Consider the following 13,259-nt stretch of genomic DNA (forward strand, 5'->3'; position numbering starts at 1 on the left):
TGTTCCTTTTTGCAATTAGAAAAATTACCCAAATTACAATATGTTTACTCCAGCATATGTTGGAAAGTTATAGAAGGATGACTAGTGTAATCAATCCATTCCTTTTAGCACTGGATTTGTTTCAGTTTAAAACAGAATATACAAATATACTTGTCCAATGTCTATGCTTAAGATGTTTTTACAATATAATTTCCTAAGTCTATTTAATATCTTCATTATCATAAAAACCAACCTATATCCATCTTAACTCCACATCTACCACTCTTAGGGGATGAAATCTATTTATCCCTCTGAGCACTTGGTAGACCCAGAATTAAGATGGATCTAAGATGATAGAATTTCCCCTTTAAATAGTCTATGCTCACATGAATACCATGGTATTCCCGTGGGTCAATACCATGGGTTATCATAAACCTGGAGCTTAAAAATTACTATTAGTAATTTATAAAAATTAATAAAATTAACAGTTGATTTTTATTTTATTTTTTATTTTAACCAAGCTAAAATGTTTATCATGCATTAAATTACGACATCCATTTTTACTCTTGATCGCATCAAATATTTTTTCACTCTATGCTAGTTTTCATATCACGATATTTGATACCTCTTGGGGGTTAGTAGATCCAGAGTAAAGATGGATCTATGTTGGTTTAATTCCCCCATTTAAATAGGCTACATTCCAGGTGAATACCATGGGTCAATACCATGTGCCATTTTGGTGAATACCATGGGTCAATACCATGTGCCATTTTTATTTTTATTAATACTAATATTAGGGTTAAAAATGTTTTTTTGCATGGTATTAATAACAATCTAGTCCATGGTATTTGTCCCATAGTACTTTGGCCATAGGTTTCACCTAAATATAACGCATTTTTTGAGTGTTCGTAAATATAATGTGACTTATGGAGTAAATATAAAAAAATGTTTTATTTGTTTACCATACCTCTCGTTTATTTATATTTTTATTAATTTACCGTACCTCTTTTACAAATATGGTATTTCGCCCATAGGATTCAATTAAATAAAACCTCTTTCTTGAGCCTTCATAAATAGAACGAGGGTTATGGACTGAATATAAAAAGAGGTTTTATTTATTTACCATGCATCTAGTTTATTTATATTTTTATTTATTTACCATACCTCCACTTTACTTATATTTTTATTTGTTTACACCCTTGCATGTATATAAGGTGACTTATGGAGTAAATATAAAAAATGTTTTATTTATTTACCATACCTCTCATTTATTTATATTTTTATTAATTTACCATACCTCTTTTATAAATATGGTATTTGGGCCTTTCTCCCATAGGATTCACTTGAATAAAACCTATTTTTGAAAATGGGTGAATGGATTCACTTAAAGAAAACCTATTCTTGAAAATGGGCGAATGGAAGGTTGTAACTCCTAATTTCAAGGGCTAAATTTACCTTTTTATATTCGTCCACTAAAAATTTAGAACCCCTTAATTTCGCCAAAGGGGCGAAGATTCGCCCCTAAAATTTTCTATGTTGTAGATTAACCTGATAATACGATATAACTAAAGCAAAATACTTTAATCTACTTCTACAATCAAACTTTTGGAAGCTTAATAGGTTTGAGCCAGATCAAGTAGAACACATATAACCAGAAGAAGAATCAATGCACATGAGACACAGAAGAATACTCAAGGGAAAGCCTCAGCTAAAAACCCCATTATCTGTATTATCATACAAGGTGGAAATACATCAAGATTACACAAAGCTTTAGCTCCCATAGCTAACCAACTCTCAGTACAATCCTCCTAGATGCTCATAGGCAAACAAGGCTTCGCACAAACCTTCTCCTCTACCCTCCAAGCCTCCTATTTCCTTGCGCTATTTCTCCTAGGTGATCCTATTGTTACAAAGTGTAACACTAATCACTCACACTGATTTCACACCCTGTAAAACTACACAATCCTCAAGGAACCTTGTTCCTTCTGCATCGATGAATTTACTTTACAGGAAAATTCCTCAAACTGATAGTACAATGTCCTTGTCTTCAATCTCAGCTGGGTCTTTCTCTGAATAGACATGCATGAGTTATTTATGAGAGAATCTTCAGTTATCTGGATTACACTAGTTTGATGCATGCATGCATTAACTGACTAAACTCACAATTAGTTCCTCAAACTATTTTGAACTAATTTAACTAGACAAAACTCAGTTAACTGAGCTAAATAATTACAACTCAATTATAACTCATCCTTATCTCCTTAATTTAAGGGGTAACTGTTGCATGACTTCACAAAGACTTCTAGCTTGAATTTCTCCAACTAATTAACTCAAGACGAATTAATTAATTATTTTTCAAACAGCTAGTGAGACTAAATTCGAATTTTAATTCTCAATTTTGATTCAAGGACAAATCAAAATTGGAATATATCCTGAAATGCTATCTATAGCAATGCTGTTTTTAGCATTTATATTTTTATCATTTCTTGATGCTATTTTCAACAGAGGTGGAGTATATCCTGAAATGCTATTTATAGCAATGTTATTTTTAGCATTTCTATTTTTATCATTTCTTGTTGCTATTTTCAACAAAATTTGCTCAAAATAAAAACATCATTACAACATGACAAGATAACAACCATACTGCTTATTGGAGCTTTATAACTTAGCCCATGGCGGTATTTACATCCATATATATACATATACCAAAACATCAACAAGATATATGCCAAACATATACCAACATCAAACCTAAACTGCTTTGCCTGAGCCGACAAACAATGAAGGATACGTAATTCACATATTATCCGCCACCTCCCATGTAGCTTCTTCAGGCCCAAAGTTCTTCCATTGCACTTTAACTTGCTCTATGGATCTGTTCCTGGTCATCTAATGTTTCCACTCTAATATGCATTGAGGCTCCTTCTAGAACTCTCCTTCTTGCTCCACCTGCAATACAGACCAATCAATATCATGATCAACATCTACTATATACCTATTAAGAAATGAAATATGGAAATCATGACGGGCTTTCACTGTTGGAGGTAGTGCAAGTTGATAGACTTCTAATACAATCCTCTCAAGGATCTCAAAAGGCTCACAACACCATGATGCCAGCTTGGCACATTATCCAATCCTCAAAGATATCTTCTTGGGATTGATGCGCAAATACACATGCTCCCAACTTGAAACTCATTGAATTCCCTGTGCTGATCTGCATAACTCTTCTTTCTATCATTTCCTTCCTTTAGATTCTTCTTGATGACTTGCATTTCTTGCTCCTTGTCCACCAACATATCTGGCCCAATAAGTACCCTATTCACTAGATCACTCTAGCTAATTGGAGTTTTATAACTCTCTCCATAAAATGCCTCAAGAGGACTCATCCTTAATGATTCATGATAACCATTGTTGTATGCAAACTCAACTAATGGAAGATACTCCTCCCATTTCCTCTCCTGATGCATCATATACATCCTCAACATGTCCTCTAATATCCTATTCACCCTCTTTCTCTATCCATATTTCTATGGATGATAAGCTATTCTGAGGGCCAACTCTATACCTAGGCCTACAGATAACTCCTTCCAGAACTTGGAAGTGAACTTTGCATCCCTGTTTGACACAATCTTCTTTGGAACACCATGCAATCTCACTATCTATCTGATGAATACTTGTGCTACCTCACTAGCAAAATAGGTAGTCTTCATTGAAATGAAGTGAGATACCTTGCACAATCTTTCAACCATGACCATAATAGAATCATGTTTCCTCACTATCCTCGAAAGAGCTGTAATGAAATCCATGGAAATGACCTCCCATTTCCATTTCGGAATCGAAAAAGGCTGTATTAAACCACCTGGATGCTTTCATTCCACCTTTACCTATTGACAATCTAAGCATCTAGTCGTAGACTCTGTCACTTCCTTCTTCAGATTTAGCCAATATTAGAACTTCTTCATCATCATCAACGTCTTTTGATATCCTGGATTACCCAAGTATGGCTTGGCATGAAAATCTGTCAAGATAAGATTCTTGAGCTCTCTGCAATTTGACACATAGATCCTATCCCTAAATGTCACCAAAGCATCTGCTGTGAGATGATAGTCTGCCTCCTGATCACCGATACCTGTACCTGTACCTGTATCTACACCAACACTTGTTCTTCTACCTATATGTGCACCTGTACTTGTACTCTACTGTATATGTGCATGATCTCCATGTACTTGTCATCCCGCTCTCCTGCCTGCAATATCCTATCTGATAGATATGTTCCATAAGAGCTAATAGTTTCTATATGATTTACCTATACCTTCCTACTAAGAGCATATGCAACCCGATTCTCCTTCCCTTTGTTGTATCTGATCTCGAAGTCGAACTCACTAAGGGTGGCCAACCATCTAGCTTGTCTGGCATTCAAATTCAACTAGTCAAACAAATACCTCAACCCACTATGGTCACTCATCAGTACAAACCTCATGCTAAGAAGATATTGCCTCAACATCTTCAATTCATGTATGATCACTGCTAGCTCAAGATCATGTGTCAGATAGTTCTGCTTGTACTCATTCAATTTTTTTGACTCATAGCACACTGCCTATCCTTATTGCTTGAGGACTAGACCAAGTCCTCTCTTGCAAGAATCCCTACACACTACAAACTCCTTGTCTGGATCTGCAATCTTTAGTACTAGCGCATGTGTTAAATACTACTTAAGCTGCTCAAAACTAGCTTCACATTCTTTTGTCCATTCAAACATCTTACCTTTCCTCTACGATGATGTGATAGGATATGCAATGCACGAGAAGTTCCTGATGAACCTCCTATTGTAGCTTGCCAACCTCATAAATGACCTCACCTCATCCACATTCTTAGGAGTTTCCCACTCCATGATGACCCTTATCTTTTCTAGATCTACTACTATTCCTTCCTTAGAAATGATATGTCCCAAGTAATGTACCTCAGTCTGAAATAAGTGCACTTGCTAATCTTAGCATATGACTGATGCTCTCTTAGCAATCTCAACACTACTGCTAAATGTTCGACATGTTCTTCCTCATTTTTAGAATATACCAGTATGCCATCAATGAATACAATAATAAACTTGTCTAGATAAGGACGCACCACACTATCCTTCAAACACATAAATGTAGATATAGTATTTGTCAAACCGAATGGAACTACAACAAATTCATAATGCCCATACCTGGTCCTTAATGTGGTCTTGAAGATATCATCTTCTTTGATGTGTAACTCATGGTATCTTGATCTCAAGTCGATCTTAGAGAACACTGCTGCTTCCTTCACCTAATCAAACAAATCACCAATCCTCGGCATTGGGTACATGTTCTTGATCGTTACCTTGTTAAGCTACCCGTAGCCAATGCATAATCTCAAAGTACCATTTTTATTCTTTACGAACAATACCGGTTCACCCCAAGGCGATACACTTGGCCTAATTTATCCCTTGTCAAGCATCTCCTTTAACTGCAACTTCAACTCTACCAACTCAAGTGTGCTCATCCGGTAAGGTGCCTTTGATTTTGGAGCTACCCCTGGCACTAAATCAATAAATAAGTCTACCTCCCTGTGAAGTGGAAACTTTGTAATATCCTTAGGAAGCACATCCTTGAACTGTTGTAAAACTGGGTACCTCCTCCACTCATCTAGATCCTCAAGCTCCTTACCCCTATAACTAGAAATGTGCACTTCAAATAACATACACCCTTTCCTATGACTACACTTTCCCTGCATATATGTCACCATGCTAACTGATGTAGGCTTTTGCTTCCCTTGCAAAGTTCTCTTTCACTGCTATCATCTGTAGACTCAATGGCATTGTCGAAGCAATCGACTTGGGTCTTGTGAAGGTACATCCATTCCATACCCAAAAGTATCTATACAATCCCAATGGAAGTACATTCAAATGTGCTGATATAGGCATACCATTTTACTCAAATGAACAACCTCTCACCCAATGGTGAACTCTCTTCTCTATACTTGTAGCCAACTGTACCAACCAAGATTCTGCGTGGACTTATTTTCTCAAACCAAAGTTATCCATCAGGTCAGGATAAATATAACTATAGTTAGATCCAGGATCAATCAAAATAGAAACAACTTGATCACAAAACATACCTTCCATCTCTATGATAGATTCTTGATGATTCACCTGCCTATTGTCCATAGATGCATATATCCAAGGAATGCTATGATCAACATCACCAACTGTATGTGCCTCCTCAACACTATAGATCTGGGGTCTACTACCACTCCGATACTGAGCAAAATCCCTCTTATGATGATCCAACACTACAATGGTTGTCTAGCATCGCCTCTAGCCTACTGCTATCCATGTACTTTCTTAATTGTATTGAACCTATTGTAAGTAACTTCATTTTCTTTCTTTCTTTCATCTTGAGGTCTTCCTTTCTTTGGTGGTCATTTTCCTTTAGCTTTCTCATTTCTTTTCAAGTCATGCTTAGGCTCAACTTTGCACTTTGATTGCTCATAACAATGTTTCAACTTTTACATGGCCTCCTCCAATGATCTAGGCTCATCGAACTCAATTCGGTCTTTGTATGCTACTGGAAGTCCACTAATAGATCTATGAACCTTGGCCTTGTCCTCCTTGAGGTAAGGCACATATCTCAACAACTCCAAGAACCTGCTAGTATACTCATCATATGTCTTCGAACCCATCCAAAACTCATAAAACTCCTTAGCTCGGTCATCAACGTATCTTCCCGAAAAATAATTCTGCTTGAAGAGCCTCTCAAACTCATGCCAAGTCAAATCATCTCCATGTATACCTTTAACATCCTTCACATCTTCCCACGAAACATATGCTTTACCTTTGTGACTGAAACTGGCTACCTTTGCTTTCATTTTTTTGGAATAGTCATGCAATCTCAAGAATTTCCTCATACAAAGCAAACATGCCCCTGCATCCTGTGATTTCTCCATCTCTCCATCAAAGATAGGTGGCTTTTCTTTCTTAAAATCATTCGGAAAGTATCCCCTATCACTCCTCCTGTAAGGATGATAACAATGATGATCATGATGCATGTTTGAACCAGAACTAGAATAATACTTGTGTCCATCACCTCTCCTATCTAGAGTGTCTAACAACCTTCCACCTTTGATCGTGTCATCTATGTCTGACCTGTGACCACCATAAGACCTGTTGCCATATGCCCCATTAGTTTTGTCCTCCTGCTCATGGTTGATCTGAAGTGGTCCATATGGCTACAATTTTGAGAAAATCTGAAGTAATATTGCCTTAACGTTTGCTTGTTTCTCTTATGCCTACATGATTTTGTCATTATCTGCCTTACAACTCCTTATTTCTTCCTTTAAGCTTCTCAATGTATCTGCTAAACCAAAAGAGAGCCCAACACCATACTTCTCATTCGATTCATAGGGAGATTCTTTGTAGTCTACCTTCTTGCTAGCCATTTGATCTCTTTCCTTCAAGGAATACTATGCCAACTAAACCAAATCACCATAAATAAAAGTACCTTAGCATAGTTCGAGGAGGATATCTCACCTGAAATATCATCAAATCATCGTGATACATGTCCGACATAATGAAGGCAACATATAAAATATAACACATAGGCATGTAACCATATGTACATCATTCTAGATAGGTACTAGTCATCAATGCATGAACATGTCAACTACACATATACCATGACTACATGTATGACAACCAAAACCCTAACACCACTGTATACTTGACCACATGCAAACATTAACATGCATAAGAAATACATAGTCGACCACACACACACATGAACACATATAATCAAGCATGAACAATGATACTTGTAACCAAACCTACAAGAATGATACATGTAACCAAGAATGCAAGAATGTAGCCAAACATACAAGAATGTAACCAAGCATACAAAATGAGTCATGTAAGCAACATATAACAACATGTAATCAGTCATAAACTCATGACAACTTACTTCACACAATGACACCCTTATCCCCATGGTGACATCACTACGACTGTGACCAACACCATACCTATGCAACAAGCATTCAAGATTGATTGACACATGTGCAACTGACATGGATGTATGAAAAAACAATTCACCCAAGGAGAGTGCAAGCATGCTCTGATACCGATTTATAACCACCCTCCTACCACATCTACCAAAGTAACCGACCAGCATGGGTAAACATGTGATGATAGAGGCCACTATAACGGATTCAACCTCCTTGGTGACCTTAAGGAAATGGGATCGATGAAACACATCAACCAGACCTTACACATTAGTGACAACATCCCTAAGAGACATCTCAGCAACTCAAACATCCTTCCGCTGGGTTCCACTCATATTTTATGCATCTTAATCTCTGAACACGCTCATGTTATAATAATTCTAGCATCCAGGGACCTCTAGACACTCTCACAGGCCTGCAAGCCAGCATCCAGGGACTTTTCCCAGTAGATCTATGCCAGCATCCATAAAATTCATGGTACTTTTCTAGCCCAGAATTCTGGCTACTACCCAAAACTTGTTATAAATTCTTCAATCCATCAAAGACATGGTTACAAAGCTAATAAACCATAAATAAATGTCAGGACTAAGCTTGACCATCCCCAATGATGATTGATATTCTGTCAAACACTTGGCACCAATGCAACCTACAGGTCTAGGATACAAGATAGAGCATGAATGACTGAAAACAGTTATTAAACATGACAAGAAGGATCACCACATTTTTCATTGAAGTATTATAACATCAGTTAAGTCTTGCATCCATAAATTTAACAATTACAAGCAAATAGGTGAGATAACCATATCATGAACCAATAAATATCCATCCTTATAACCAACATAAAACCATGTAAATAATAGAGATATAACAACCATTAAATCCATATATAAACATGTGCAAAAACAACAGAACTTAGCTTTCATTAATCATAGGCAAAATCGACCAAGTTAGGGACTTCCACGTACCACTCGACCATAGATATAGCTTAACCAAATCCTTCCTTCATCCAGTCACCCTCATGCCATATTCCAATCATAAATGTGCGATCTCATGGTTAAACGAATCCAAAAACAACCAAGGGAATCCAGAGGATAAACCACCTCCACCCTCACCAAACCATGATCACACCAAAACCAGAGCTTGGATCAAATTAAACCAAACTTAGAATGCCATCCAGAATCCACCACTATTCTTGAGGAAATTTCCATCTCCTTATTTCTCAGGCATTACCACAATCCAATCCCAGACCACTAGGCCCTAAATCGAGACTAGTCTCTCAAGTCTTACTACAATCCAAACCTGGATTACTAGGCCCTAAATTGAGAGTTCTCCCTCAATATTTATCATGTATCCCACCAAAATCAGTTAAGGGATTCCTAGGCCTTTGGGAATGAACCTTGAAACCACCTCTACCTCAGATTTCGAAATCTATCTAGAAAACCAAATCTCAAAACCGAGATAAACATACCAACATACCGTGGAATCCATAAAAAGGTAAGGCTAGGGTGAAAACCGTCATTATACCCTGGTAAAAGCGTGCCAACGACAACAAGAGAACAATACACCAACATGCAAATCCATGCGTGTCAAAACTAGTGATGAAATCACACATGCACTGTGTTACCTGCAAGTATTCCTGCTACAATTGTCTGATCATTCTCTTCCTTCCTTGATCTGTGCTTTCCTTCCTTACCCTTTGCTTACATTTCCTTCTTTGATCCAAAGCTAAAGTTCTCCATGAAAACTATAAGTGACCAAGAGTGAGAAAGAGAGAGAATAATGAGAGATCTCCAAAACTTGAACTGGAAAAAGGTTACTAAATGATCCTCAGAAGCCTTTTTATTAATGAGGCCTGTATTTTATTCATTTTCCATTACTTCCCTTCAATTTCCTCCTCAAATGGAACCTGTGACCTTTCACCTTACGTTTTTCCTAATTTCATTTATCTTTATAAATAAATGTGCCAAAATGCCTTTTTTCCTTTTAATACCTTTTCCTTAGCCTTTGCCAATTTCCTTAGCCAAAAACACATCCAGTGGTGCCCAATAGGATATCTTTGCCCAACATTCAACTTGGAATAAGTGTCCCTTAACGGTGGTCTTATTTTTCCTTTATTAAATTTTATTACATGAAATTTTTCACGAGGGCTATTACAATGCTAATAAAAACATCTAAAGGAGTGGCAATATATGTAATATGAACATGATACTCTTGGAACTTTTCATTCAAATTATTTAATTCAATGAGCATATATGTAAGTAAATGGATGAAAAATTGTAGTGTGCACTTGAAATATTGTTGTCAACTCATACACTTTTCTCTCCCCTAACTCCCAATTCTTTAAAAAAGAAGGCATGAGTTTAACAAGTCTTTCCAAGAACCACCTAATTTGATGAATTTTTAAGACCTCTAACTTAATGATTTGAAATTATTCTCTTAGCCTTTTCAATTCACCATGTCTTTTAATTGATTTCCTAATCCATGAATAAACTTTGTTTTCAAATTTGTTAATATATTGCAACTATGGAAAATGAGATAGAGTATCATTGGTTGTTAATGCTTCACTATGAGCCATGCAATGGATAACTAATACATGAGTAGCATCTGAAAAAAAATATTAGAAGATAAACATTCACGAATAACCCTCATGGAATATGCACAATCTGATCCAAAACCAACTAACTTCATTAAAGATAGATCCATTTTTTCCAAAAGAATTCTCACTGCATCATACATATACTGATTTTTTCCATCCTTTATTTGAAGAAAACATATAAAATTTGTTAAACAATGACCTATTCCTCTATTCTTCAAATATGTAATATAAATAATCAAATGGCATTCCATAATTCGATCAGTGCTTTCATCAACTAAAATTGAGTAAAATGGGATATGTAAAAGCTCATCTTTCAATTTTTTCCAATGCACCTCTTTAGAACCTTTAAGAAACTCTTTTCCTGATGTTGTATTTGTGTATATGCAGAATATTCATCCGTTAGAGTCATGTGCGAAGTGCATATACCTATTCAAGTCACATATTGACTTATATATTTCTAAAGATAAATCATGTATAGAAACAAAATACATGTTTTCAATCACTGATATAATTGTCTCCTTCTCAGTATCTAACACTAGTTTGACATGTTTAGTGATTGGAATATTACTTCCTTTGCTTTATCCCTCGAAAAGTTGTAAAGAGAATTTATGAGCTTCTTATTTTTCATGGCCACCTAGACCACTAACTTGAAGAGTGGTACTTCCCTCTTTTACAAGTCGACTGTCTCTTTTAAATTTAACACACTAAGAACATTTTATTCTTTAATTACCATTACAATATTCTCTTCCAGTTATATTTGAATATTCTTTGCGTTCCTTTGAAGTGTTTTCTCTTTCAACAAGATCTACACTATCTGGTTCATCATCTTTGTGTAGATGAGAATCAACTTTATTTTGAAGATTACATGGTTCATTAGAATGTTGTGGGAGACCAAACACATCAACAGTTGACAATTTATTTTTATCCTTCTTACTTCGACAAATAGGAGGCATTTTTCAAGGTTTAAACCTATTCAATCAATAAAAATAATAGAATAAGTAAACACATAAATTAAAAAGAAATAACATATTTATTGGTGAAAGAAATACAAATAACTTCATATTAAAACAAAACAATCATAACTTTTTTAATGTGATAGATTATTTATTGGATAATGTTATACATATAAATAAAACTTTTGAATATTTGTTTTTTCAAAATTTAGGACTACAAAGATTTTATGCTTTTCCAATTATGTTGTCTTGCATTTGTCTCACATCAAAATAAAAATAATAAAGACATAACCCATTAAACTAGGACAATATTTTCATGTTCATGGAAACTTGAGGCAAATGTCTAGTCCAATTTTGTTTTCAAATAAAACAATATTTAAGCTCTGCTATGTTTAATATGACTAAAACATCGTTTTCAACATCCGTGAGTATAAATATAGTAATTTTTAATGTGTAACACAATGGAAAAATTCATAGGGGAAACACAGCAACTGAAATCAATACCCATTTGGGTACATCTGTACCTACTCACAAGAATACAGATTAAAAAAATCATTTTAAGATATCAAGGGGTTTTCTATATCTTTCAACCCCTTATCCTTGAGAATACATTCATGGGCTAGCATAATAACATGAGACTTCATCATCAGTTGGGTTGAACAATAATAATGTAGTAGTACATTCCAATATTTTGCGAGGGATCATATTGATATAAAATCCTACCAATATGGTTTTGGTAGTTAATTAAGAAAGAAAATAATATTACCATACGAAAATACAAAAAAATAATTCATGGAATGATAGATAAGTCACCGTTATTCAATCTATTCATTAGAAGGCAAAGAAAATCCTCAAAACATGCTACTTGGAACAAGGAAATGCCAACGAAAAAGCAAGCGGAGATTTTCCAGCATGTGAAAGAAATCAAAACATTCTTCATAGTAGCATTTGCAACCCAAACTAAACATGACAATAAAAATTGAGGGAGACAAAATTCAACATTAGCAAGATGCCATAGGATTTGACTACATATTTATTGATAGGTTATTCATTGCTTTGTTGAATTATTTTTTGTAACATTCGAGGAAACTACAAAGGCTCTAGCTTTCCCTTACTTCAAGGAATCTTACATTAAAGAATGCATAGTCCGAAAAACAAAATGCAAATGAAGATATGAGGAGGATAGCAAAGAATAACTTGAAATTATAGCGTTGGAAACTAACATGTCCTTTATGGATGATTGGTTGCAATTTAAATGAAGATGGGAAAAATGGACGCATGGAAGAGTACTTGAGGATAATCAGGGAGGAGTGAGAGCATACTCCAAGTTGTTGAATGGGTATACAGTGCGCTTCAACGCCCTGTGTGAGGTGTTATAGCACTGAATTGAGGTATCGATTTTCCAACCTTATTATTCTTATGACAAAGTACAATTATTAAAAGAAGAACAAAGGTGTGATATCAAGACAATGAAGATCATAGTGACATTTTGCATATATATATATATATATATATATATATATATATATATATATATATATATATATATATATATATATATATATATATATATATATCTGTGTGTGTGTGTGTGTGTATTGCAATCTAGTGTATGGTCTAGCTCGGTTTATCATATGAGACAAGACATATGGATTGAATATTTGATCAAATAAATCACAATGGGAAATCAATTTGGATAGTTGAGTCAAAATATA

The sequence above is a fragment of the Pinus tabuliformis genome, chromosome 3_2 (assembly GCF_031772625.1).
Source record: "Pinus tabuliformis cultivar Carrire ecotype Pingquan chromosome 3_2, CPIR1, whole genome shotgun sequence".
Taxonomy (NCBI): domain Eukaryota; kingdom Viridiplantae; phylum Streptophyta; class Pinopsida; order Pinales; family Pinaceae; genus Pinus; species Pinus tabuliformis.